Source organism: Carlito syrichta, unplaced genomic scaffold (assembly GCF_000164805.1).
Source record: "Carlito syrichta isolate Samal-C Ts95f unplaced genomic scaffold, Tarsius_syrichta-2.0.1 Scaffold314566, whole genome shotgun sequence".
In the NCBI taxonomy this organism is placed as follows: Eukaryota; Metazoa; Chordata; class Mammalia; order Primates; family Tarsiidae; genus Carlito; species Carlito syrichta.
In genome coordinates, this window is record NW_007258662.1 from 244,080 (window position 1) to 267,055 (window position 22,976).

Genomic DNA, 22,976 nt, shown 5'->3' on the forward strand with positions numbered 1-22,976 from the left:
TAGAAAGGTGAAAAAGAGAAGTGAGTGACACTATTATAAAAAATAATTTTGAGAAATTTGCTTTCTGAAGTTGGGGAGAATAGGGTAGGACCTGGAAACGAATGTGGATTATTTTTTATTTGCATAGTTTTCTATTTTTGGAAACAAATGTGTCTCTAAATAGATTTCATAGAGTAGATGCATTGGGAAATTATATTAATATGTTTAATATTTTATTTATTTTAAATTATGACATATTAAATTATTTAATTTGCCATTATTTTGATGAATACTATGTTGAATGTCGGTAAGATGCTCTGTGTGGATTGAAACCATCTATTACAGTGGAAAAATAAAAGGAACTAGCAACTTTAATGAAGGGTTTGGTAGAGTTAATAGAAAGAAACTATTATTTAGTAGGTAGAAAGAAGAGCTCCCACTGTCATTTTTTTCCTTCTTTCACTTTCATCATATTCAGACTTGCATATGTTTCCTTTTGTTTCAATGAATCCAAATTCAATGACAATTCCTAATAATGTTGAATGAAGATAGAAAAAATGATGTATTGAAAATTATGGAAAATAATGGTACAGGCTCTTTATGTTTCTATCTGTACATCTCTATTTTGGTATTTACCTCAAGAGGAAACAGAAATTAATTCAGAAGCAGCCATAAAACATTTGTTCAGAAAAGTACTAAATTAAAAGGAATGCATAGCCAGGCACAGTGGTTCAAGCCTGTAATTCCAGCACTTTGGAAGGTTGAGGAGAGAGGATTGCCTCAGCCCAGGGTTTGAGACCAGCCTGTATTGAGATCTCTACAATAAATAAAAAAATTAGCTGGACATGGTGGCGTAGGCCTGTACTTCCAGCTACTTGGAAGGCTGAGGTGGAAGAATCACCTGAGCCCAGCAAGTCAAGGCTACAGTGGTCGTGAGCATGCCACTGAACTTCAGCCTGGTCGACAGTGAAACTCCAACTCATAAAAAGGATGCATAAAAATTTCAAAACTTCCAGCATCATGTGTTTGGCCTCTGCCCTACATTTTCACAGGAGGATGAAGGCTGATGAACCAAGAAGCTCAGTAGAAATGAATTGACTGAAAAATCTGGGATAGTTAGTAGTTACTTTAATATAATCTTCTTATGGGAGACAAATTACCATAGAATCCCCTGTAGGCCATCTCACAAACTTAGAGCATAGTAAGTATTCAAGAGTTCAATGAATTGAATTCAACACAGACATCACCATCTGGCAAAAGAAAATTTTCTTGTTATTTAAAAAAAATTTCATAAAAGAATAATTCCTATACTCCCCTGCCCACAGACATACATATTGAGCGTAAATTTTTGCTCTTATCAACTGGAGGCTATGAAAATATTTGACACATTAGTACCAGGGCAAAAGAAGAGAAGGTCAAGACTGAAAACTTTAGTTCAATCACAGTAACACTCCGGGGTCTTGTGCAGGGACTGTCTGGAGGATAAAATAAAGATGTATCAAAATGTTTAAGCTGTAATGAGCTGACACATGTCAGTCCATGAAGAGTGAGGTAGTAAGAGTTAAACTGGAAGATAGGTGGCTGTGTGACATGGAGTCCGAGGGTCAGATTGAAGATGTGCTCTCTGCCTGAGAGGTTAGTAGTGCTGAGGAAAGTATAACAATGCTGTGGGCCTGGAATTCTAAGTGGCATACTTGTGTGTATCTAAAAACATGAGCTAGTCAGTGATGTTGACCACAACTCGAAGAATCATGAGTAAGAAAATGTTGACAGAGTGGAAAACTCCTGTAGCAATCCTTTCTTGAGACCTTGGTGAAACACAGTCACGTGGCCATATTTGAAAGTCTGTCTTTGTAAGAGAAACTGAGATTACTATGTGTTAATAATTGCATCTTAAAGCCATTACTGTGAGGTCTGTGATAATGATAAAACTGCAAACAAGATATAGGCCTTTCTCCTAAAGAAGTTACTTGTCAATTGGTCTAATAAATCTTTTCTCAAAAAGACAAATCTAGAGGTTCACATGCAAAATAAAGAGGGTGCAAACAGAGCCCAGGTGAGAGGTATAATTTAGCAAGAAGAAAAACCTACTCACATATGCTTGACTTGACTTTAAGAACACTTTTCTCAATTGAAGATTCTATTTATGTCAAAAAATGTGAAGCTTCTCAAGGCAAATTAAACTTACATTAAAAAATGAATAAAATAATTTAAATAGTTGATATCCACTAATATACTTAAAGAAAACATAAAGTGAAGCAAAATACACACACACACACACACACACACACACACACACACACACACACACACACACGCATTCAGACATTGAAAAGTACTCTGTTCTCTATTTAAAAGACAAACATGGAAAAGTCTTCAGAGAAACTAGGGCCAAGACTTACACAAACACATGCCTTATCCAGGCAACCAGCTTTCCCAAGATCTCCTACTGCCCACTCCTTCTGAAGGCCCCAGTTGTGGCTGTGACCTGCCTCAGAGCCATGGACTGGTAGACAGGAAGACCTGATGCTTCTGGACCAAATAAAGAGAATCTCCCCTTTTTATTGTCTAAAGAACAAAAATGACTTCAGAGTTCCAGAAAGATGGTGGATGGCTGCCAGCTGCAGAAGGTCCAGACCATGTCTGTCCTTCACAAACTGCTACAGTAGATCTTCAACCTCTTCCATACAAAGCATTCCTCCACTGTCTGCAACACAACCCTCCTGCACAAACTCCTCACTGGACTTTATTGGTATCTGGCACATCTGGAGACCTGCTTGGCACAGAAGAAGAGACCTGAAGAGACTCCTCTGGGAAGCAATGACCTTACTTTGGTGGTGAACATGGACTTCAAGGGAATCCATCTCTATTTGAAAAAGAAGAGTGACAGTGTCTGGTGAATTGTCAGAGGGAGTCATGAGATGATTACCTTCATCACCAAATGTGCAAGAAAGATTTGGAAGTAAGGAAAGGAACCTGGAAAGTATATTCTCTTTAATACACTAAGTCACACTCCCCCCTGTTTATTTATTTTAAATACTCTTATGCGTTAAGTTTAAAGTTGCTGTTACAATGTTGCTGTTACAATTATTATCTCCAGGAGCATCTCTCCTTAAGAAACAGCTATGCATGTCCTAATGTTAGATATGCATATACTTGGGGAGCTTCTGCTTTCCAGTTCGGCATGTTACTGGCTTGGAAGTTATGATTGTCATGCTTACAAAAACAAAAACACTGACCCAACTGAAAATCCACACGTAGTGCATCCATGGTATAATTTTTTCCATCTTTTAATTTTAACCTATCTGTGTTTTTATATTCGAAGTGGGTTTCTTAAGTTGGGTCTTGTTTGTGTGTTTGTGACCCAGTATGGCAATATCTGCTTTTTAATTGGAAAGTTTAGACAATATACATTTTACTTAACTATGGATATTACTAGATATATTAGATATAATATGTTTGGGTATTTGTTTTCTATCTTGATATTATTTTCTTTGTTCCTGTAGTTTGTATCCTTTTCTTTTTTAATTTCCACAGGATTAATCGACTTTTAAAAAATTGTTCCACTTTATCTTTGCTACTAACTTATTTGCTATTCTTTTTTGTTTTAATTTTAGTTTTCTTTGTTAGTTTTCCATATACTATCTCGAATCATCGCACTCTATTTTGAAATTACATTGTGTAACTTTTCATATAATAGAATAATTTCAAGCCAGTATGCTTCAGTTGTTACTCATCTTTATTACAATATTACTGGTACATGTGTTTTAAGCTGCTGATTACATTTTCATTATTTTTGTTTTATTTTTTTTTTGAGTCGGAGTCTCACTCTGTCGCCCAGACTGGAGTGCAGTGGCCGCTCCCGGCCACCACAGCCTCGCCTGCTGGACTCCGGCGATCCTTCCGCCTCAGTCTTCCGAGTAGCCAGAATTACAGGCACGCGCTACCACGCCCGGCTGATTTTTTGATTTATTGTAGGGATGAGGTCTCGCTGCCCAGGCGGGTCTCGAACCCGCGGGCTCAGGCAATCCACTCACCTCAGCCTCCCAAAGGCGCGGGATTACAGGCTGAGCCACCGAGCCCGGCTTTTCATTATTTTTGTATGGAACAGTGTAATTCTATTATTTTGTGAAGCTGCAAGTTTTCATCTGGTATAATTTTCTCCTCTGTTTAAAGAATATCTGTTAACAATTCTGGTGGTATATGTCTGGTCGTGGTGAATTCTCTAAGCTTCTTTTTCCCTGAGTCTTTATTTTATTTACATTTGCTTTTTTTCGGGGGGGGGGGTTGGAGTCTCACTCTGTTGCCCAGGCTGGAGTGCTTTGGCATGCTCATGGCCACCCTAGTGTCTACCTGCTGGTCTCTGGCAATCCTTCCGCCTCAGCCTTCCAAGTAGCCAAAACTGCAGGTGCACGCTACCATACTTAGCTAAGTTTTGATTTATTGTTGAGACAAGGGCTTGCCAAGTTGCCCAGGCTGATCTCGAACCCGTGGGCTTAGGCAATCCACTCACCTTGGCCCCCCAAAGTACAGGGATTACCAACTGAGCCACTGAGCCCTGCCTACTTGCATTCTTAAAGGATGTATTTGCTGGATATGAAATTCTAGATTAACAGGTGTGGTTTGTTTTTATTTTCCCTTCAACCTTCTAATGTGCCATTTTGTTGATATCTACATTGCATTATTTCCAATGATATGCCTGAGAACATTCTTATCTTTCTTTGCTTATATATGTTTAATATATTTATGTAAGATAAATATATAAATATTTGTAATCCAGCCCAATCAAGGCATTTATTTATTTATTTATTTGTATATATTCAAGGTGTACAACATGTGTGCATATACTCAAATATAGTGAAATAGTTACTATATGTAATGTGAGTTTTGTTTATAACTGTTTTCAAGGTTTTTTAGTAACTCATTCTCAGCAATTTTATAGTGATGTACTTTGCTATTTCTTTTTATTTATCTGTGTTTATGCTGCTAGTGATCCACTGAGTTTTGGGATTCATAGATCTATTGTTTTAATTTAATTCAGAAAATTGCCTGCCATTATCTGTTCAAATATTTTGGTTGACTCCTTTTGCCCTTCTCTTTCTGGTGCTTCAGAATCTGAGACTTTATTTTATTCTCTGCTTTATTCTGGACAGATTTTACTTTTGTGCCTTTACAATGATTAATCTTTATATCTGTACTTAAATTTCCATCTCAGGTATTATATTTTCTGCCGCTAAAAGTTTATTTTCATTTTTATTTATGCCTTTCATTTCTTCTTTCTCTATACCTTTAAGAAGAAAGTCAGGTTAGTGTTGAATTCAAGGAGATTTCTTTTTTCATCTCAGGATAACAATTCTCAGATGTCTGTTGTTTCATATCTATAACTGGTGTTCCATATTTTTTGCCAATTGTCTAATTGTTAACAGTAGTAAGACATGTTCAAGCCTACATCGTGACTGAAATCTGTACTGTACCAATTCCTTTTTAAATTTAATCTTACGTCAATTGTATATTCCATCAGGATTTTATTTTAATTTATTGTATGAAAGGAAGAGTTTACATTGGTTTTTGTCTTAGTTTAGCAAGTAATCATTCTATAAGCATTTTTATTTAAAATTGCATTTATTACTCTAACATCAGATAAATTCTTCATCCTACATACTATTACCAGTATAATATAAAAATTTTAAAAATTATATATTTTAATAATCAGGTTACCTAATTTTCCCCTGTGTCACATTGTTTTTTACTGTCATTACAAATATACCTCATTTTCTAGTACAGATAAATGTGCCAAGAATTCTTCTCTGTTACTTCCTTTCTTACTGATTAAATTAATATTTGACCTATACATAGGGCAATGATTTAATAAAAATCATAAGCTCTTATGATTAACAACTGCTCAACTTGCAGTAAGTATAATAGTCTGGGACACTTTTTTCATAGAAAAGTGAAACCGAATTAGAAAATTATTTATCCCCAATATCTAAAGTAAAGAGTAAAATTAGATGAAAACCAGTGAAATGACATTATAATATAATATCATCCACCAATAAAACTTAGAGAGCAAGAAAGCATGTAATTTTTGGATTAATTTCTATCAGAATTTCAAAAATGAAGCCGAAGTAATTATTTTCTCAACTTCAAAGTAAAGTAGAAATATGTCTAGAGTTGTTGTGAGTATCAAGCAAACTAAAACATTTAAAAGCACTTAGTCAAGCATTTTCCACTGAGAGAGGGCTTAACAGATGGCATTTTCTGACTCATATATCTACATGAGAATGGTAGACTCTATACTCCTCTGTAACTGACTGGAAAATGTTGACAGTTTAAAAAAGAGAATTGGTAAGGGTCCAGGAGAAGTTTGAAAATTACATACATTTGACATTGAAGGTAAGTCTGATTAATACTCAAACAGAAATTGAAGACTTGTAAATATGTGGTACAGGAATTAGTCTCCTAAACTCAAGTTGAAAGTGTGTGTGTGTATTTACAGCATATATATACATATATATTTCTGAATAATACATATTATACAGTATATAAAACACATTATGTATTGTGGTATATATTATGTATAATACACATGCATGCGTGTGTGTGCGTGTGTGTATTTCATTGCTGATTCTGATATTTAGCATACTCCCGCCTTTCTCTTTGCCAAGGATTTGTCTCCTAAACTAGGTTGAAAGTATATACATATATACATATATTTAAGTAACATATAATAGTATGTATTGTATGTCTATATATCTCTATACGTCGCCAGCGTTCCTTTGCTGATTCTGATGCCTGCCACACTCCCCATCCCTCCCTGCTTATTGAATTCCGTTCTTTCGCTTCTGTATCACAATAGTTTCCTCCCTCCCCAGTGCAAAAATCCCCAACGTGCTCTCCTCACTCACTCCTCACACACCCGCACTGCCCATTTTTACAGCTGCTTTGTGATTTCTGGCTGTCAATTTTCCCTAAAATGTACACAACCACCAATGGAAAGCAAAAATTGAGTGGAAGTTTTTGGTTTTTCAGAAACCTCCCAAATGAGAGACCTTTTCTTTCTTTCTTTCTTTTTTTTTTTTAATCTTAGTGCATATTTTTGGAAATGCCCCAGTTACGATGATGTAACAGTCTTTTCAGAAAAAGGGAACTAGAAAGCAAGACCACTTTAGTCTGGGGTGGCAGGTGGGGAGAGATGGCTAAAATATGTACAGAGGAAGAGAGTCACCTACTGGCCAAGATGGATAACGACATACACCAAGTCTTGCCTCCAGCCTGCTCAGCCTTCCGGAATCTTCTGACTCCCCACTGGCTTTACACACTGTGCCACCCTCGAGGTCAGTAGAGCCTGTATGTCTGGATATGGAACTGAAAAAAAAAAAATCAGGAGGAGAAATCTCCTGTTGGATGGTACACTAAATCAAGCTCTTATGATGGTACTTTAACTTTTTCTTAAAATTAAGTTGCTAGTTTTACAAGCTTCTTCTTATTAGATCATGTTACTTGACTTTCTAATGAGGATAAACTTCTTATTGTCACTTTGATGTTGACCAGACTTGAATCTCTTCCGCCTTGACTCAGTGATAAACACCACTGAGGTCAAAATTAAATGAATTTCAGAGAATAGAACTATTGCTAAATAATTCCTGCCAAGGTATCTATTGGGGCAGATTTGGGGAAGTATTCATCTTTGCAACATTGTAATTGAAGAAGTTAATCAGGAAGTGTGTGTGAATTGCTCAGGTGGCAGGAAAGGTCTTCAATTTAGGAGGGATTCTCAATTTTCTCAGGCTATAAACCCAAACCTTAGGTTACTTCTTTCCAGATGGAGGAAGGAGGTAAGATGCTGGAAAATTCAAATTTATATCCTAAAATATTTTCATCCTTGCTTTTCCTTCTTCTTCACAGCTGGTGGGGGGCTCGGTTTAGAAGCAGGCAAAGAAAGCTAAAAATTTTTAGTTTACCTGCTGTGCTCTCTCCTGATTTCAGTCCCTTGTGATTGCTTAATACCTTTCAAATATGATAGACATTTCTATACTTTGGTTATTTAAGCTGTTTATGCCTTTAATGTGATTTGTTGTTGTCATTTTACATTCAGTGGGCAAAAAGTGTGATTTGCCTTTGTATTCTCACCTTACTCGGAAAACAAATCTCCGTAACCATTTCTTGATCATATCCAGAAGTGAAATTATTTTATATCCTAAAATATAAAATTTAAAAATAAAATATAAAATTTTGTAAATAAAAGATCAAGTTGGAGAACCGAGGTGAGGGGTTCAGAGAGCTGGCAGTGGCAGGCCCTATCACAGCCTGCTTCACACAGGTTCCTGGGCAGTGCCACTGGAGAGAGACACAGGGAGCCTTAATCCCCACCCTGGTCCTCCTGGGGCAGTGGCAGGCAATCATGGTGCAGCACCAACCGGAGACAGCTGAGGTTTATCAGCATCAGGAGAAAGAGTGTGAATGTGGCCATGCCTGACCCTCTCTGCCTGCCAAGCTCAGCCCTGTTGAGGTCAAGGAAGTCCTACTGGGTGACACAGAAATATGATAAATCCAGGGAGCCTGGCCCACATGACTATATCCCATGAGCTGGTAAAGAATTCAGGAGCTCATCTGTGCCCCGTTTTAGGCGCTTTCACATTCTGACTCCCCTAGCAGGATATTGTACCAAGCAAAGAACTCTCATTTGTTTGAAACACCAAAGAGCACATGGTGAATATAAAGTTAAAAGAACCCGCAGCAGCTTGAGCATGTGAAAAGAGAACACGGATGCTTAATACATTCACTGGCACAGCATCAGGTCCTCAGGAGATGGAACAATACTAATGGAAGAAGAGTCAGCTCTTAGGATCATTCAGTCAGAGGGAGAGAATGGATGCTGAGAGCACTGAGTTCTCCCATGAAGACATGGCCAGCATCAGTGTCCCTAGTATGGGTGACACTGATGTCACAGCAACCTCTAGAGTATTGGAAGACACGAGGGTTAACCCAGTGCTTGCTGCATCTTGTATTTCTGCCCTGTGTCCCAGCAAATCATTGTAGTACAGGGAAAATTATTCATGGGGCCAGTGCAAACTAAGGAATCTCTAAAAGTTGGGTCCTGAGGCAGCCTTCTGTAAAGGCAACAGCAATAACAAAGAGAGAAAACAATACTTGAACAAAAGAGGAATAAACTGGTATTTGAATACAGTTAGTAGCAAGTTAGGCAGAGTATTTTCAGCTGAACAGATATCTGTAAGATAGTAGTCATGTGCCTATTGGAAGGTCACAATTTCTATTGGCAGCAAAGACCTTAGTCAACATGGATTCATTTAGTTCATTGAAAACAGAACATTGGTGGACCAATCCTCTCTTTTGTCCTTTCCAGTTGGTGCGTTCTGCACAGAATAGAAATAGAGTTTGGAACCCTTCCTGAGGATTAATTAGGCTTTCCCCCCTCAAAACAGACTGAGAACATCTTTAATTTCTGATAAAAATAATAATTACTCTATTATTTTCAACTAATGCTAATTTTAATGACACATTTATCATGCAGTTTTATTTTGTGGTTTTTAAAAATAGGACGAAGCTGGAAAAATAAAGACAATGATATGAAGCAGTCGTATTGTTTGGAGTAAAACCCCTACTCCCCTTGGCAAGTAGTCCTTAAAAGTCTTCCACTGTTTCAGTATAGAAAGTTCATAATTTTCTTCCATTTTGATCATAAAAAAGGTCTTTTCAGCATTCACAACTCAACCATTGGATGGAAAGATATAAAGAAGAGAAGAGATTCCTCACTGGGTTCTGTGAGTACACAAGATGTACTTCTGAATGACCTGGAGGTGACAAACGGTGTTGTCATCCTTGCGAATGAGAACTGCAGGCTAACCTGTGAGGTCCCTAAATAAAAAGTCAGGCCAGGCTTGGTGGCTCAGTCTGTAGTCCCGCTTTGGGAGGCTGAGGTGAGTAGATTGCCTGAGTCCGCAGGTTTGTGACCTGCCTGGACAACTTGGCGAGGCCTCATCTCTACAATAAATCAAAAAATTAGCCGGGCGTGGTAGCGCGTGCTTGTAGTTCCTGCTATTTGGAAGGCTGAGGCAGAAGGATCCCCGGAGCCCAGCAGGTTGAGGCTGCGGTGGCCGGGAGCAGCCAGTGCACTCTAGTCTGGGTGACAGAGTGAGTCTCCAACTCAAAAATAAATAAATAAAAAAAATAAATAAAAATAAAAACTAATTTTAAAAAAAAGTCAGAGTCCATAAGGCTGGCCTGTCCTCAGATTAAAATTGTGAGCTGCTTTTTGTTTAAAACTCACAAAAAAACTCAAGAGTCAAAATTAAGTAGCTTTTGGGGATCTGTATTTACTAGGTTAATTAAGTTGTTTTAATATATTTTTTAAAGAAACCACTTATTAAATTTTAGACTTTTTCAATTGCCAGAAAAATCTACTCCCTTATACTATTTAAAGGGTATTTTGTTCACTTTTTCTTAATTAAGTTGTTTTAATATATTTTAAAGAAATCACTTATTAAATTTTAGATTTTTTTCAATTGCCATAAAAATCTACTCTCTTACGCTATTTAAAGGGTATTTGGTTCGCTTTTTCTTAGATCTTAGAGGCAATCAATTTAATTCACTGATATTGTCCCCTTTGTTGCTCTACCAAACAACAGATGGCAGTTTGTATTCAAAGTGAATCTTAGAGTCTTTTGTTATTTCATCTCCTTGCTCTACTGATTTCCTGCCATTACCGCGCCTCATTCCATAAATTCTATGTTCATATCTACCCTCCACTTCTTTGGATGGGCTCTTCCAGACAAGCCACTATCTTAGCTCTCCCTAAGGTGTTAACTCTGTACCACTGACATGTTCGAAACAGTTCATCAATCCCGATTTGCATTTCTCTCTAGAGTTATATAAATGAGTGCAAATGAGTGTAATCCAAATAGAGTGGTTGAAAGGATTGAGTTAATGTTTTCTAAAGAGCTTAGAACAATGAATGGTCCATTATAAGCATGCAAATTCAGTGTTATTTTATAATATCATGATTATTATCCAGGGTAACAGTAGACTCATTTGGGATCATTTAATTAATTCTAGGTTTATCAAAGCAATATTTTTATTGCCTGCCTGAGTGAATTATTAACTAGAAATAGTGCTCAGGCAAGGCTAATATTCGTTATTGTGCCAGAGAGGGTTGGTATTCTAGCAACTGGGGACTCTTTAGGAATCTCTTGGGAGTTGGTTGGTGTGACACCTCCCTCCTCCCCTCAGAGCTGACTACATTTGGACTAAAAGAAATAAAGTCAGACAGGTGGTCTTGCAAAGCTGAGGGCAGTCTGTTGACCTAGGAGTTGCTTTCCTCTGAGTCTCTGGCAGTTGCAGTCATTTCCTTGCCTCCGCGTACCTCAACATTGGCCTTCATTTTTCTCTTTTAGTTCCTAATTTTGTTGCATTGAATTTTGCAACTTACATTTTTCAGTCTGTCAGGGGAAAGTCACTTCCCGTTTTTTGCTTTCATGATAATCAGACTTATGTTTGTTTTCTTTTTGCTCATGAACAGCTGTTGGATTTTCCTTTCTAGGAAAGTTGAAATGAGAAACAAAGAATCTGAAATTGTGAGAATTATTATTATTATTATTATTGTTATTCTGAGTTGGAACCTTGCTCTGTCTCGCAGGTTGGAATGCAGTGGCACGCTTATAGCCACCACAGCCTTGACCTGCTGGGTTCAGGTCATCCTTCTGCTTCAACCTTCCAAGTAGCTGGAACTACAGGTGTGCGCCACCACACCCGGTTAATTTTTTGATTTATTGTAAAGATGAAGTCTCACCATGTTGCCCAGGTTGGTCTCGAACCCGTGGGTTCAGGCAATCCTCTCACCTCTGCCTTCCAACGTGCTGGAATTAGAGGCGTGAGCCACCATGCCCAGCAAAAAATTATTAAAAAAAACCAAAACAAAACATTGCAATCCGTTTGTCTTTCTTTCATATTTTATTTGTGTTGTTTAATTATGAATTAGAATGTAACAAAAGAGCAGCAAGACAACCTTTGCCCAATAAATCACTATGTAAAAAGAAGGTATAAAAATGTACAATGGAAAATCACAAACAGGTAAAGAATAATAGGCTATTATTTTCCTGACAGACTAGTTTGGCTTCACTGTTCTTCATTGTCCAAGTGAGAGAGAGAAACAGAGGGGCAAAGGACCCCCGATAGAACTATACAGAGTAGATGGACAAGTGAAGGTAATTTTTTTGTATAACATATGCTTCTCAGAGACAATGCCATCACTGTCACTGGATTCCCTGTGCCCATCTCAGAAACTGCAAGTATAACAAGTGTTCATTAATTTAAGCAAAAGTGTTGATCTACAACAAACATCTGGCAAAATAAAAAAGTGTTTCACTATTAAAGATAAAGCAATTGTGATTGAGTAATTCCTCCATCTACTTAGACAAAGCAAATTTTTTGCTATCAGCATCTGAGAACTGTTGGAACTTTTGATGCTTGGGGACATGGGTCAGGAAAGGAGGAAGTCACTACTGAGAACTAGGGTCCTTCACATGGACACTCCAGGAGCAACAGCAAGGGTCTTGGCAGATGTGTTATTTTGGCAGCAAAGAAGTGTCTTCTCTAGTAATAAGCTTTAAAGCCACCCAGATATGGTGAGAGACCCTTAGTAAAGAAGTCTAGAAGAGTTTGAGTTGAGGACACTATCACTCTAGAGGAAAAGATGCTACTGTGATAACTACCTTGTGAGTGAGGTGGTGCTGGGAAATAAAGTTATCTTGGAATTAGAATCTCCATACCCATGTGCACCAGAAACAAACTAGGATTCCTGCTAGGTGTATTTGGCACAGCCTGAGGAGAACATAGACCTCCAGTCAGAAAATGATGGGAAGAAAGGACAATGTTTGTATTAATACTGACCTTGTGACTCCAGTGAAGCATAACCACATGGACCTGTGTAAATGTATTTTCAAAGGAAGAGAAATATTGGAAAAGCTAAATCACTAATGATCATCAGCCTCTTCATGAACAACACAGTGAACAAAACCCAGCGAATGCTTCTAAAGCGCTTATTTGACACAGAGGGTCTGGTAAATCCCTAACGAAATACAGAAACCCATAAGGCTGAGGGGGCCTAATACTTTATGGCAAGAAAGGGGAAAGTGGAACCTAAGTTCTTTCCCTCAGAGCAAGAAGGAGCAGTATTTATAAATAATTTTTAAAAAGTTGTCTCTGTGTGTGCATGTGTGAGAGAGAGACAGAGAGAGAAAGAGAATTTACATTTCTACCTACACTTCAGCCTATAGGACAAGGATGTTTCTCATTTAATTGATAAATATCCATTTGGATTGGCATGTCTGAAAAATAAACTATTGCAAAAAGTAAGAGTTGAGAGTGGTACAGGAAGCATGGTGATTCACACCTATAATTCCAGTGCTTGGAGAGGCCAGGGCAGGAAAATCACTTGAGGCCAAGAATTAGAGATCATCCTGGACGAGATCCAGTCTCTACAAAAAATAATACAATTAGTCAGACCTGGTGGTGTGCACCTGCATTCTCTGCTACTTGGGAGGCTGAGGAGGGGGGATCCCTTGAGCCCAGAAATTAAAGGTTACAGTGAATTACAATTATGCCACTGCACTCTAGACTGGCTGACAGAGTGAGACCCTGCCACTACGAAAAAAAAAAAAAAGCAAACAAAAAAACGAGTTTAGAGTTTGATGATATCTGTACTCTTATTAGGCCATGTAGAAAATTAGTTAATGAAAACAAAAAGTGGCAGCAAAAGTATAGAGATATGTTCAGAAAATGAAAATTATATGTCCCCTATTAAAAGCCACGAACAGAAAGACTGTCTTCACAGAACATAGGCTCCAAGGTTCACCCAGACCCCAGCCCAGACAGACCCCCAGCATCCTCATTTCCCAATGGCCCTCCTCCTCCCTCTACTGGCGGCTCTGGTGGTGTGCGGCTGTGGCCCTGTGGGATCGCTGGGCAGTGACCGACCTCAGAACCACCACCAGCTTAGCATGAAGACCTTGGTGCATCTGCGCCAAATGAGGAGAATCTCCCTTTCTTTGTGTCTGAAGGACAGAAATGACTTCAGATTCCCCCGGGAGGTGGTGGATGGCAGCCGGTTGCAGGAGGCCCAGGCGTGTCTGTCTTCCACGGGATGCTGCAGCAGGTCTTCAACCTCTTCCACACAGAGCGCTCCTCTGCTGCCTGGAACATCACCCTCCTGGACAAACTCCTCGACGGACTTAATCAGCAGCTGGAACATCTGGAGCCCTGCTTGGTGCGGGCGGTGAGAGAGGAAGGGTCTGCCGGGGTGACGGAGGACCCTGCAATGGCTTTGAAGAGGTACTTCCAGGGAATCCGTCTCTACCTGAATGAGAAGAAATACAGTGGCTGTGCCTGGGAAGTTGTCAGAGTGGAAATCATGAGATCCTTCTCTTTATCAACAAACTTGCAAGAAAGGTTAAGAAGGAAGGATGGAGACCTGGGGTCATCTTGAAATGATTCTCATGAACTAATCTGCCATATTGCACTCAGCACACATGTTTTTGGATGTTTCCAAAGACTCTTATTTCTGCTTCAGTCACGGCACTTATTAAAGTTCGCAAATTCTTTGTCAGTGGTTTATGCAAGTGTATGTTTAAAACACTCAGCACCAAGGGCATCGATCCTTAAGAAATGACTGCCCTATTTATGTTTGTATGTTTGTTGATTTACATATTTATTTTGTGCCTTATTATATTATAATATTTACATTTTTCATATAACAGATGTTCACCCATCATTGTATTAAAATTAGAAAGCATGGTCATCATTTTATTTTATTAACTATTCTATTTTGTTACTTATTTCATTATCATCAAAGAAAACTTATAATTTTTTAAAAGAACAAAGATAAAATGCTGGTTTTCTAAACCAAACTGAAAAATAGATGGTAATATTTATTTATTTCACATTATATGTATACATTGAGTAAGAGGTCAATTGCGGAAGTCCCTTCAAGAAACACAAGTGAATGAAGCTAACAGTTCCTGCTGCCTTAAAACCTCCAGTCTTACAGGGAAGAAAACATAAATGTGGCACTGATTTCACTGATATTAAATGCTACAAAGAGAAGAAAAGGGAAATGATGTTTTCATACCAGAAGCCTTAGCAATAAATGATACTGGAAAAGGAAAAAAAGTTAATGCCTCTTCTAAGGTTCATGGGAGACATTGGAGTGCAGAAGTCTTTCTGCCAGTGTGGACTATGGATCTGGAATGAATAACAGAAGCCACAGGTGAAGGTGTTCATTCAGGATTTTTATTTCTGGTAATGTGGACAGGAAGGGACATGGTTACTTATCAATGACAGGATCATGAGCTTTGCCTGCATTTTCGACCCTCGACATTTAAAGGCGAGCAGAGAAGGAAAATCTGCAAAGGGTACTGAGGTGGGGTGGCCAGTGCAGTCAGGAGGTGAAATGGGGAAGAATGGAGAAGAGACTAATGAAGGGAAGACAGTGATGCTTAAAAGGAAGTGAGGAGTACCTAGTTCTAGTAGACCCAAAAGCACATTTTCTTTGAATTTGATTTAGTGGAATAAACAAAGTAGTAGTCCCTTGGGAGTAGATTTAAGAGGAAACATATGAAGAGAAATTAGGAAACCTATGAATAGAAAATTATTTGGAAAGCTTTTTTGTTGAATGAAAGAATGAAATAAAGTGTAAAGTGGCACCTGAAGGAGAATACATATTAATAGCCCTTCCATATATATATATATATATATATATATATTTTTTTTTTTTTTTTTTTTTTTTTTGAGTCAGAGTCTCACTCTGTCACCCAGGCTGGATTGCAGTGGCATGCTCACATGGCCACCTCAGCCTCTACCTGCTGGGCTCAGATGATTCTTCCACTTCAGCCCTCCTAGTAGCTGGAACTATAGGCGCATACCACCATGCCCGGCTAATTTTTTGATTTATTGTAGAGATGAGGGCTCACCAAGTTGCCCGGGCTGGTCTTGAACCCTTGGGTTCAGGCAATCCTCTCACCATGGCCTCCCAAAGTGCTGGAATGATAGGCGTGAACCACCGCTCCTGGCCTCTTCCATATTCTTTATGTGTTTTTGCAATATGTTTTCTAAACCTAAAACTAATTTTCAAAACATATGAGCATTTATAATATTTGCTTTAAATAATCACTTATTAATTTGGGCACAATAGTAATATATCAGGGCTTTAATAATATTACTTTATAGTAAACTTCAATGACAACCCATTTACTTGTTAATTTCCATTTTCTTCCATCAAATTTTATGATAAGGTATTATTGTATTCTGTTGCTGCTATTATTATTATTATTATTATTATTATTTGAGTTGGAACCTCACTCTGTTGCCCAGGCCGGAGTACAGTGGCATGCTCAAGGTCACCCCAGTGTCGACCTGCTAGGCTCAGGCAATCCTTCCACCTCAGCCTTCCAAATAGCTGGAACTACAGGTATGCATTACCATGCCCAGCTAATTTTTTATTTATTGTAGAGACAGGTCTTAACAAGATGCCCAGGCTAGTCTCGAACCTGTGGGATCAGGCAGTCCACTTGCATCTGCCTCCCAAAGTGCTGGGATTATAGGCTGAGCCACTGAGCCTGGCCTGTTCTTTTATTTACTGTAGTTTTTATGTTGGTCATTTACACTACTTGTGCTTTTATAACTTCTAATTATTGACATATTCATCTTCTATAAATTGTAGCCATATTAATTTGATGGACACTTAGTTTTAGTTTCATCTGTTTATAAAGATCTGGATAGTTTTTTTTGTTTGTTTGTTGCTTGTTTCTCTTAACTATAGAATGTCTAGGACAGAGACCCAAACCTCATTTTAATCATATTTCTCATTTGATTTTCCATATATTTAGTTCTCTTTCTTGTAATTTGTTTTTACATTCAATTCTGTATTTCATCAGTATTTTTTTTTTTTTTTTTTTTGAGTTGGAGTCTCACTCTGTCACTCAGGCTGGAGGGCAGTGGCACGTTCCCGGCCACCGCAGCCTCGACTTGCTGGACTCCGAAGATCCTTCCACCTCAGCCTTCCAAGTAGCCAGAACTACAGGCACTCACTATCATGCCTGGCTAATTTTTGATTTATTGTCGAGACGAGGTCTCGCCAAGTTGCCTGGGTGAGTCTCGAACCTCCCAAAGTGCCAGGATTACAGGCTGAGCCACCAAGCCTAGCCTCATCAGTATTTTGAAATCTATGATACATGATGATAATCTAAGCTTATATTATCTATGATATGGGATGCTTTATGTTAGAGTGCCAGACAATATTCCTAGAACCTTTCTTTGACGTTTTCTTTACTCTCTTGTTAACAACTGACACATCTGTACCATAAACCTAGTTACTGCTAGTAATATAATATTTTTGAGAATTTTTTTGCTTTGCTAACATTATTAGAAATTTTTCTATGGCTATACTTTTTAGTTACTGATATGCTAAAACATTTTATTCTTCTGGTTAAGCTAGCTCAGGCCAATAATTCCATTTTTACTTTTTAAATATTATTACTTCCCATATTTATTTATTAACGTTAAGATTGTACTACAGTGGAAAGTTTTGGTTTTATGAAAAGCATAAGCATGGATGTATTCCAAATTGGCAAATTATAATGTATATCAAAGAATAAGACATATGCTAAAAATGAATGAAAGGAACTGCATTAAAGAATCTTTCTCCCAGAAGCTAGGACAAGGAACACATTATTTCCTTAAATTTCAATAGCTTTAGGGAGTACAACAGTTTTTAGTTACATGGATGCATTTTATAGTGGCAATGAAGTCTGGTCTTTAAGTGTGTCCATCACTCCCACCAGTGCACAATGCACTCAATAGATGATTTTTCATCACCCCATCCTTCTCCACCTTCCCCCTTCTGAATCTCCAATGCCTATCAAACCACCTATATGCTTTTGCAGATTCTTAGTTTAGCTCCCATTTATAAGTGAGAACATGTGCTATTTTTCCTGCAACAAATTATTAAGTACAAAGTCCTTTTTTAAAAAACATATTTTTTATTATAAAATTGTAGGGTACAGTTAAGGGTTAGGTATACAAATGTGCATTGTTGAGGCACCCTTGTTGATAAGGGGTGTCTCCCCGTCCCCAGACAGATATTGACTACCGTTAATCCCACCTCCCTTCCCTTCCCTAACCCCCCATAGTTTCCCACCACTGTCAATCATTTTCTTAGAGTTATGATAGATGTTCAAGGTCCACTATATGCGTGAGAACATGTAATACTCAGATCTTTGTTTCTGTGAAAGATCACTCAGTATCATAGACTCTAGTTCCATCCAGGTGGCTGTGAAATTCATGATTTTGTTCTTTCTTATAGCTGCATAGTATTCCATCATGTATATGTACCACCTTTTTTAAATCCACTCCTCTTTTTATGGACAGCATGGTTGATTCCAGGTTCTTGCTATTGTGAACAATGCTGTGATAAACATTCGTGTGCAGGTATCTTTTTGATAGAGTGATTTGAGTTCTTCAGGGTATATTTCAGTAGGAGGATGCAGAGTCATATGGGAGGTCAATATTTAGAGCTTTTAGGAATCGCCACACTGCTTTCCACAGAGGTTGCACTAGTTTACACTCCCACCAATAGTGTAGTAGTGTTCCCTTTTCACCACATCCTCTCCAGCATCTGTTATTTTTTGAGTTATTGATGATGGTCAATCTGACTGGAGTTAGGTGGTATCTCGGTGTAGTTTTTATTTGCATCTCCTTGATGATTAGTGAGGTTGAACATTTCTTCATGTGTCTGTTGGCCGCTCGGATGTCTTCCTTTGAGAAGTGTCTGTTCATATCTTTTGCCCACTTTGTAATGGGTTTGTTTGTTTTTTTCTTTTCAGCACATTTGAGTTCCTTGTAGATCCAAGATATTAGGCCTTTGTCAGAACTGGAGTTGGCAAATACTTTCTCCCAGTCTGTGGGCTGTCTCCCTGCTCTCTTGATGGTTTCTTTGGCTTTGCAGAAGCTTGTCAGTTTAATGAGGTCCCATTTGTCTAACTTATCTCTTATGGCATGTGGGTTTCGGGTTTTATTCAGGAATTGGATGCCAGTTCCAATTTCCATAAGGGTGTGTCCTGCATTTTCTAAGGTTGTTATGGTTTGAGGTTTTACATCTAGTTCCCTGATCCATTTAGAGTTAATTTTTGTGTATGGGGATAGATAGGGGTCTTGTTTGAGTCTTCTTCATGTGGTCAGCCAGTTTTCCCAAGCACCATTTACTGAATAGGTTCTCCTCTCCCCAGTGGTAGGTGGTGGAGGCTTTGTCAAAGATGAGTTGGTTGAGAAATTGAGGTTTTTCTTCTGAAATCTCAATTGTATTCCATTGGTCTATATGCCTGTTCCTGTACCAATACCAAGCTGTTTTGATTATTGTAGCTTTATAGTAAAATTTGAAGTCTGGTAATTTGACACCTCTTGCTTTGTTTTTGTTTGTTTGTTTATTTTGCTGAGGATTGTTCTGGCTATTCTCGGTCATTTGTATTTCCATATGAATTCCTGTATTGTTTTTTTCTAGTTCTGAGAAGAATGTTGCTGGTAATTTGACGGGTATTGCATTAAATCTGTAGATTGCCTTAGGTAGTATGGACATCTTCACAATGTTGATTCTACCAATCCATGAGAATGGGATATTTTTCCACTTGTTTGTGTCATCTTTGATTTCTTTGAGCAGTGTTTTGTAGTTTTCATTGTAAAGATCTTTCACATTTCTAGTTAGGAAGATGCCAAGGTCTTTCATTTTTTTTGTGATTATTGTGAATGGAATTGTGCTTTTTATTTGGGTTTCTGTTTGTTTATTATTGGTGTAAAGAAATGCGATTGTCTTTTTACACATTTATTTTATATCCCGAGATTTTGCCAATGTCCTTTATCAGTGTAAGGAGGTTTTTCACAGATTCTCTTGGGTTTTCAAGGTACACAATTATGTTATCTGCAAAGAGAGATAACTTGACTTCCTCTTTTCCTATTTGGATACCCCTGATTGCCTTCTCTTCTCTGCTCTTGCCAGGAATTCCAATACTATATTGAACAGGAGGGGTGAGAGTGGGTATCCTTGTCTTGTTCCAGTTTTCAGGGGAAATGGTTCCAATTTTTGTCCATTTAGGAGTATGCTGTCTGTGGGTTTCTTGTAGATGGCTTTTACTACTTTGAGATATGTTCCACATATGCCTAGATGTTTGAGGGTTTTTATCAAGAAGGGGTGCTGGATGTTATCAAAAGCTTTTTCTGCATCTAATGATATAATCATGCGGTTTTTGTTTTGACCTCTGTTGATATATTTAATTACATTTATGGTTTTATGAATGTTGAACCAGCCTTACGTCTCAGGAATGAAGCCCACTTGGTCATAATGGATGATTTTTGAGATGTGTTATTGAATCCGGTTTGCTAGGATCTTGTTGAGAATTTTAGCATCTATGTTCATCAAAGATATTGGCCTATAGTTCTCTTTGTTTGTTGGGTCTTTACCTGGTTTTGGTCTCAATGTGATGTTAGCTTCATAAAATGATTTGGGGAGAGTTCCATCTTTCTCAATCGCCTGGAATACCTTCAATAGGATTGGTATCAGTTCCTCCTTAAATGTCTTGTAGCACTCTGATGAAAAACCATCTGGTCCAGGGGTTTTTTTTGTAAGTAGTTTTCTTATTATGTAGTCAATTTCCTTGATTGTTATTGGTCTATTTAGGGTCTCAATTTCTTCTTGTTTCAACCTAGGCAGGTTGTGTGATATCAGAAAGTCCTCCATTTCCTTAAGGTTTTTAAGTTTGTTTCCATACAAGTGTACATGGTAGTCTCTAATGATCTTTTGTATTTCTTCAGGGTCAGATGTGACTTCATCTTTTGTGCTTCTGATTGTGTTTATTTGGGCTTTTTCTCTCATTTTCTTGGTCAGTCTAGCTAGGGGACCATCAATCTTGTTTATCCTTTTAAAGAACCAGCTTTTTGCTTCATTGATTTTTTTGTATTATCTTTTTGTCTTCTATGTCCTGGATTTGGGCTTTTATGTTGGTGATCTGGATTCTTCTGCTGAAGTTAGGGTTTTGGTGGTCTTGCTTTTCCAGCTTTCTCAGGTGGCTTGTTAGACTGTTAATTTGTGATCCTTCCATTTTCTTCATGTGTGTTTGTAGAGATATGAATTCCCCTCTTACTACAGCTTTCATGGCGTCCCATAGATTTTGGTAAGATGTTTCTTCATTTTCATTTGTTTCCAGAAATCTTTTAATTTGTGTTTTGTTTGTGGGTTTTGGGGGGACCTTGTTGGTGTTGATGTTTATTTTTGTTCCACTGTGGTCCGAGAAGGTGCATGGCAAAATTTCAATCCTTTTAAATTTGCTTATGCTTGATTTATGGCCAAGTATGTGGTCGATCTTAGAGTACATTTCATGTGGTGATGAGTAGAATGTATATTCTGTGATTGTTGGATGGAGTGTTCTGTAGGTATCAATTACGTCCATTTGGTCAAGAGTCACATTGAGGTTACAGATTTCATTGCTGATTTTTTGTCCTGATTATCTGTCTATGGTTGTGAGTGGGGTACTGAAGTCCCTAGCTATGATAGTGTTAGAGTTGATATCTTTTTTGAGTTTAAGTAGAAGCTGCTTTATGAAAATTGGCGCTCCTATGTTGGGTGCATGTATGTTTAAGATGAATATTTCTTGTTGATTGATTGAACCTTTTATCATTATGTAGTGGCCTTCTGTATTTTTTTTTAATTTTTGATAGCTTAAAGTGTATTTTGTCTGAAATTAAGATCGTGACTCCTCCTTTCTTTTGTGTTCTGTTCGCCTGAAAATTTGTTTCCTATTCTCTTACTTTGAGTCTGTGAGTGTCCTTTCTAGTGAGGTAAGTCTCTTGAAGACAATAAATCGTTGCCTGGTGATATTTTATCCATTTTGCCATTCTATGTCTTTTCAGTGGTGCATTTAGTCCATTCACATTTAGGCTAATTATTGAAATGAAGAGTTGATCCCTTCATAAGGTTCTTACAGAGTTGTTGTTCCTGTTTGTTTTTTGTCTTTCTTTTGGTTTTGGAGTTGGTTCATGTGTGTTTTTAATCTTTTGTCTGTACTCTTGTGAAGAACGTTGTTGTTCTTTCTTCCTTTTCTTCTGTGTTCAGTACTTTCTTAAGTGTTTCTTGTAGAGGTGGTCTGGTGACAGCATACGTTCTTAGGGATTGGATATCTGGGAAAGATTTCAATTCTTCCTCACTGATGAAGTTTAGGTTGGCTGGGTAGGTTACTCTTGGTTGAAATTGTTTATCTTTTAGAATTTTGAAGATAGGCTTCCAAGCTCTCCTAACCTGGAGGGTTTCTGTAAATAAATCTGCTGCTATTTTAATTGGTCTTCCATGGTAGGTAGTCTGACCATTTTTTCATGTTGCCTTTAGGATTTTTTCTTTTATAGTTACTTTGTTTAGGTCAATTATTATGTGTCTGGAAGTTGGTCATCTCATTTGTTGTCTTACAGGGGTTCTCTGAATCTTTTGTGTTCGAATTTTTGCATCACTGATGAGATGAAGGAAGTTTTCTTGAATGATTTCATGAAATGTTTGTTCCAGTGTGGCCTCTGACTCTCTCTCTGCCTCAGTAAGGTCAATTACTCTTAGATTGGGTCTCTTGAAATAATCATTCATCTCTTGAAGGTTTCATTTTGTCTTTTTAAACTTTTTTTCTATGTTTTTGACAGTTTGGGTTAGTTCTGTATTTTGGTCTTCAAGCTCTGAGATTCTTTCTTCTGCTTAGCTAATTCTGTTTTCCATGCCTATTAGTTTGTTATTTATTTCCATCACAGTATTCTTTACTGCTGTTATTTCTGTCATCAGCTCCTTCCTATTTTCTTCTTGTCTCTCCTTAAATTTTTTTATTCTCTCTATTAATGTCTTGATGTCTGGGTTTGTTGCATGTGACCAGTTATTCTGGGGGCTCTTCATTTTTTGTGTTCCAAAG

At 37.9% G+C, this 22,976-nt stretch overlaps 1 pseudogene; it reads left to right on the top strand.

Moving 5' to 3' along the window:
• The first annotated feature begins 13,892 nt into the window (after nucleotides 1-13,892).
• LOC103274166 lies at nucleotides 13,893-14,479 on the top strand (annotated as a pseudogene).
• The last annotated feature ends 8,497 nt before the right edge of the window (nucleotides 14,480-22,976 follow it).